Raw genomic sequence first — 6607 nt, forward strand, 5'->3', positions numbered from 1 at the left:
TGTTTAGAAACATAATGTTGAGTGAAAAACACCCTCAGAATATTAAGTACAGTCTGATATGTTTATCAAGTTCAAAAAAAGCAAAACAAAACAATACACTGATTATGTAAAAATGTGATGAAATTATTTTTATAAGCAATGAAATGATAAACACAAAATTCAACAATATAGTTTCATCCGGGGAGCAGTGATGTGATGGAGAGTACCTACAGGCAGGTATAAGCTATTGGTGCCATCTGGTCCTTGAACTGAGTAGTGTGCACATGAGTGTCCATACAATATAGTGTTTTATAGCTTACATGCATTGTACACATAATCTTTTGCTTGTAATAATTATTATACTGTATTAAAATGTACAGCAAAAAAATCTGAATATTCATGATAATTTCCAATTTGAAAATAAAAGATGGAGTAAAGAAATATAAGTTACAGAGAGAGAAATAAAAAGTAGATCTGAACTTGACAGGGAAAGAATAGGGTGCAAGAAAAAGCAGAAATGCCTCTCTGTATAAAATACTGTTCAAGGTGCTGGGAGGATATAAAGATGAATAAAACACACCTTTGCCCTCAAGAAGCCCTCATCCCAGGGAAGAAAGTCAAAGAGAAAGGCAAAAACCCATGAGGTGACAGCTTTGGACTGAACCCATGCCTCAAATCTGGACCACTAATAGACATGGCCCTGCCCTCTGACCTTGGTTCCCCAACCATACTATTAGCATCTTCTTCTCAGCCATATCATCCAAATGATGTAAAGATTAGGTTGGGAAAGTAGAATACTTTTCAGATTATCCAAGGAATTTTTCTAGAAAAGGAATAAATCCAAAGGGAAAATACTTTTATGGGAAATATTTAGAAAAATGTTAAAAGTGAGAACACTTCCCAAATACCGCTGTGAAGGAGGCAGAGAGGCAGGGAGCAGAAAAGAATGTGATTGTTCCAAAGTTGAGATGAAAGTGTTAGGCTGCAATTCAATTGAGAGAACATTAAAATGTAAGAGTTGATAGGATTATTAAAGTTGGAACACTTAAACAGGTTTTATATAAAGAAGTTGTGTGTCTTTTTAACTGAGTATTTTATGGAAATGGATATTATGTTTGGCTGTAGGAATACCACAAACAGGAATTTCTGGAACTCCTTGGTCTTTACCTAGTATTGTAAAGACAAAAATCTATTAATAAAGTCCTAATGGAGGCTATAAAAAAAAAGATGAAAGTGTTGAGCATTCATCACAGATATTCATCCATAGATGAGGAACTCTCTAAGTTTCCCCTTGTGATTGTGGGAGACCCTGAGTTTCAAACCCCACCCATATCTCCTGCCTCGAAACTTGGAGTCAGAGGAACAATCTCATGGCCAAGCTCTGCCCCTCCCTTGCTGTTCATCATTGAGCAGGTCACTTCTCTCTGAGTTTTCTCATTTGTAAAACTGTTTAATATAAAAGAACATATCCATTGTCAGTTTTGTGAGAATGAGATAAAAGTGCGAAAGTGCCTAACACAATACCTGCCACAGGAGTAGGTCCATAGAAATATTAGTTTAATCTCAACGGCTACACTCCATAAAGACTTTCCTCCACTTCTCACATGGGAAAACAAAAGTTCAGAGAGAAGATTTGTCATTTAAAGTCAACCTATTTTAAGTTCACTTCCTGCTGAAAATCACTAGGTGCTTGCCTAATCTCTTCATGGCCGCCTGCATCTCCTGGTTCCTCAGGGTTTAGATGATGGGGTTGAGCATGGGGATCATGACAGTTTGGCTGATGGGCACAGCCTTGTCCATGGGGAAGGAGGTGAAGGGCCAGGCATAGATATAGATACAGGGAATGAAGACCATAGACATGACGATGATGTGGGTGGTGCAGGTGGAAGCTGCCTTCCTTCTCGCCTGCCCTGAGTGGACCTCAGCATCATCAGGATGACAGTGTAAGAGAGGAGAAGGAAAGGAACCAGATGAGGACCAACATCCCACTGTTGGAGATCATACGGACCTCCAGGAGGGAGGTGTCCGTGCAGGCAAGTCTTAGCACTTGTGGAACGTCACAGTAGAAGTTATCCAGGATGTTGGGGCCACAAAAAGGCAATGGGAGCATCAGAACCAGCTGGACAATGGAGTGGAGAAAGCCCCCTACCCAAGCGGTCACCACCAGCCCTACACACATTTGAGTGTTCATGATGGAGACATAGTGGAGGGGCCGGGAGATGGCTATGTAGTGGTCATAGGCCAATACTGTGAGGAAGAAGACAGTCCCACCCCCCAGAAAGTGGAAGAAGATCTGGGCCATGCAGCCCTGGTAGGAGATGATCTTGGTCTCATGTAAGAAGTCCACCAGCATCTCTGGGGAAGTGACTGTAGAAGAGCAGATGTCTATGACAGACTGATTTCAGAGCAGAAAATACATGGGTGTGTGGAGCCGAGAGTCAAAAGTCACTGTGACCATGATAAGGAGGGTTCCCACAACGGTGGTGACATAGACAAATAGGAATACCACAAACAGGAATTTCTGGAACTCCTTGGTCTGTGAGAACCCCAAGAGGACAAACTCTGACACCTGTGTGATGTTCTGTCGTTCCATGGGATCTTCCCCACATGCCTAGAAGAGAAAATATGCAAAACAAAAACCATAAAAATTTACTCGTTCTCCTTTGGAGAGTCAGGATTGAGTTAATCAAAGTCTTGGTTGAGTACCATTCCCAAATGGAGCTTAGAAGAGCCTTCCATGGAGATAAATACATTTTCAAGTCTTTCACAGACTTATCTCCCTAACCATACCCTACATCGTATGGCGTTTATGGGTCTTTTTCCCTTTGTACCATGCTGTCCTTGTCCATGGGTTTCATGTCTGACTCACACTTGCTGTGCCTGTGAACCACAGGCTCTACAGATATAGATGAACAAATCAATGGATGAATACACATGTCACCAAGTACCTATGACCACAAACATCATCAACCTAGGTGCATCAATCTTGAGAGGATATAGAGGTTAATGATTTTAGATAAACAAATAGAGACTTCTTTTCAGTGAACATTTGAGGGGCTGCCTATGGTTCATTGCTGAAGAAAGAGAGATGTGTATTAGAAGAAATTGTCATGTACAAATTCAGAGGCAAATGTGAAGAAAAACAAGCAGATGATTTTGGCTGTAGTGAAGCTGGGATGATTAGAGCTTCTGAAACGTTTCCACATAAATACTTCTTGAATGGCATTTGTTGCCATGGGGCCATCTGCAGGGGTAACTCAAAGCAGCCCAGGACAAATGCAAAATCTCCTTGAACTCTCATGTTTTATATTTTAAAACTTATGTGAATTTTCTATTAAACACATATCTCTAGACAATCTTTGGGAGGCTTAAAATTTAAGTATTGTGGCTTGTAAAACTTTGTAAGACCAAGGTGTTAAAGAAAATACAGGATAGGGGAGGGAGGGGGATCAATATGGCAGAGGAGTAGGATGTGGAGTTCACCTTCTCCCACAAAAACATTGAAAATACATCTACAGTGGAACGATTCACACAGAACAGCTATTGAACACTGACGGAAGACCTCAGACATCCGAAAAGACAAGAAAACCCCCATGTAACCGGTAAATGATATTCAATTAATAAATACAAACTGGAAATCACAATTGTCAAGAACATTTAAAAATATATATTTGTAAATAACACTCTATGAGAAAAAGGACAAAAACAAAAGGTGAAGTATCATTGACTGATACATTAAAAATAAATGACGCATATTCTCTAGTAATCAAAGAAATTTAAATTCAAATTCAAATCAGCTTTAAAAAATCCACTTGTAAAGGATTATTGAGATAGGCCTTCTCACACCCTGGTGGCAAAAGTATAAATTAATATACTTTACCTGGAATGCAACTTATTAACCTATGTCTGAGTTTTAAAAATATGTATTGTGACTTCAGGAACTTGAGCCTGTAAATATACTATAAAATGTAAACAAACACTTATGAAAATAGATGTATAGTTCACTGTTATTTCTAGAAAAAATAGGAAATAATCTAAAATATAACAATAGAAGAAATAGAAGAGTCTACAATAATTAAGAGTTTCCATTTATTGAGTTTTCATAACATGTCCAATTTTGTCAAGGGCTTTGCAGATGTGATCTTATTTTGTCTTTATAATGACACAGGGAAGTAGGGACTCTTCACACTTTATATTTGAGAGATTTCTATCAGAGAGAGTAGGGACATAGTGGGCATTACCAAACTCACACGTGGTAAGGTTTGTATTCATGTGATTAAAAAGTGAATGTTCTTCAATATTACGTACTTCTTTCCTCTATAGTAATACTATGCATCCTTTTAAATGAGCTGTTCATTTTGTTGAATCATCACTGAATTGACCTAGAAATAATGCTGGTGAAGCGTAAGTGTTATTTCATTAAAGTTTGGTCATTGATATGGAAAATATATATGACAAGAAAGAAACATGCTTCTTTAGTTCAGTAAGTGAAAGTTCTAGAAGACATCCACTTAAACTGAGTTCTTTGGTGTTAAAATCCATTCCCTCAGATTACACTTTTCCAGAATTGTTTTCTGTAATTGTTCAGGAAATTTTGCCCTGAGGCCCCACCCTGCAAAGATAATAGAACATAGAAAGATTCCCACCTGAAGTATGGGAAGGGCAGCAGCAAATGCACTGAAGTTCTTTTTACAAGGGAACTGAATGAATATATGTAAAAAGATTTCTATCAACTGCTGTAGACAAATATAAAACAATTCTTTCTAAAATTATCTGTGAGCTATTACAGTACTCAAAATATTACCACATTTATCTCATCTAAAACTCACATTTATCCTCAAATATTTGTGTAAAAATGATGTTGCGGGAAGATGCCCTTTATTGTTTATTCAGGCTGCATCTACTCCCTGAATAGTACCATTGGAAATGCATCCCCATGGGCCATTGAGACCCCCACAGACTTTTGGAGGGAAATGATGTGATGAAACAGGGTTAAAATGGGTTTATCCTAGCACAGTAGGGCAGGAAGCCCTGAGACAGACAAGAGCGGAACAGCACTTCGGGGGCGTTGTAAGAGCAACCCCTACAAAGGGTAATACGCTTTAGTCTGGCTTTGTGTCTTCACTCCTCCACATGGTGTCAAGGTCAGACTGGGTAGGCAGCAGCTTCAATAGCATGGTTTGGCCTCTCTGAGAAAGCCCCTGACACCTAACCCTTCATTCTCAACTCTCGCACCTGATCATTGATTCCTAAAATGCCAACGGCATAGCTTGATTATCTCTATTTTTTTTCTTTACCCCTATTACATTGACAATTACACGCTTTTATATGCTTTTATCAGTCAGAGATGCACCCTGTGCAACGTTATACATAAGTCAACTTCCTAAAAGATATTTTCCCTCTCCTTCAAAGTTTTTTCAAAAAATTTCCATGGTTCTTCATTGTCTACAGGAAAATATTCAGGGTTTTCAGATGGATTTTCAGGGGCTTCCACACAAACTGGCTCCTACCTTTCTTTCCAGACCCACCTGCCACTTAATAGTAGTATAAGTAGTAAACATTCATTGTAGCAGTAGAAGTAATGATTGTTAACATTTACTGTGCGTTTATTATGTGCTAGGCACTATGCTAAGCATTATCCTGTTTAATTCTCATATATTATTCTCATGCTTATAAAGTATAGTAAGTACTATTAATTATCCCCACTTTACAGATAAGTAAACTGAGACTTAAAAGGGTTAAATAGGGCTTCCCTGGTGGCGCAGTGGTTGAGAGTCTGCCTGCCGATGTAGGGGACACGGGTTCGTGCCCCGGACCGGGAGGATCCCACATGCCGCGGAGCGGCTGGGCCCGTGAGCCATGGCCGCTGAGCCTGCGCGTCCGGAGCCTGTGCTCCGCAACATGAGAGGCCGCGGCAGTGAGAGGCCCGCGTACAGGGAAAAAAAAAAAAAAAAAAAGAATGCTTGATTGCTTGATAGTGGGTGGAGAGATGGGCAGACCTCTGTGTGAGGTGAGGAGAGAGAGTAGCCACTGAACAGAGGGGTTCAGTTTAAGGGACCTGGAAGGGCATCCAGGCATCCTAGGCATCCTAGGCATCCAGGCATCCAGGCATCCAGGCATCCTAGGCATCCAGGCATCCAGCAACACCAGGTTTACAATCCTAGAAGCATCATCTTAGCATGGCCAGAATTCTTTCTACAGACTCATAAATAATCTTTGGAAATGATTGTTTCACCTACATGTCTAGAGAATAGATTTAGAGGGATTCTAGATGGGAAAGAAAATAAAGAAACATGAAGGAGGGGCATGGACATGTGTGGGGTAAGGCAAGGATTCCAGACCCTTTTCTGTTATTACTCAGTCCTGTCTCCCATCTGACTTGCTCTCAGGAAATTAGTTTACACAGGACAAAGACAGAGGAGGGGAGGAGATATAAGTGGTTCCAAAAATGGGGGTGAATCTACTCTGTGGTCATCTTGGAAACATTAAGAGTTTTTATTAAACACAAGATTTAAGAGGAAGGAAAACATGGAGGAATAGCAACAGAGAAGGAATAAAAACCTGAAGTGAGTGGGAGAGGCAGCAAGCAGGAGGAAGAGGGAGAAAAGAGGATTAAAAGGGAAACATT

The 6607-nt window shown here is 40.0% G+C and overlaps 1 pseudogene across 1 annotated transcript; it reads right to left on the reverse strand.

The window, feature by feature from the left end:
- Positions 1-1641: 1641 nt before the first annotated feature.
- Positions 1642-2572, reverse strand: LOC309975890 (olfactory receptor 4D1-like; annotated as a pseudogene). Its single transcript has one exon. The product of its transcript is annotated as an olfactory receptor 4D1-like (transcript).
- Between the last annotated feature and the right edge of the window lie 4035 nt (positions 2573-6607).

This window comes from Leucopleurus acutus (assembly GCF_964270905.1).
Source record: "Leucopleurus acutus genome assembly, chromosome: 19".
Classification (NCBI taxonomy): domain Eukaryota; kingdom Metazoa; phylum Chordata; class Mammalia; order Artiodactyla; family Delphinidae; genus Leucopleurus; species Leucopleurus acutus.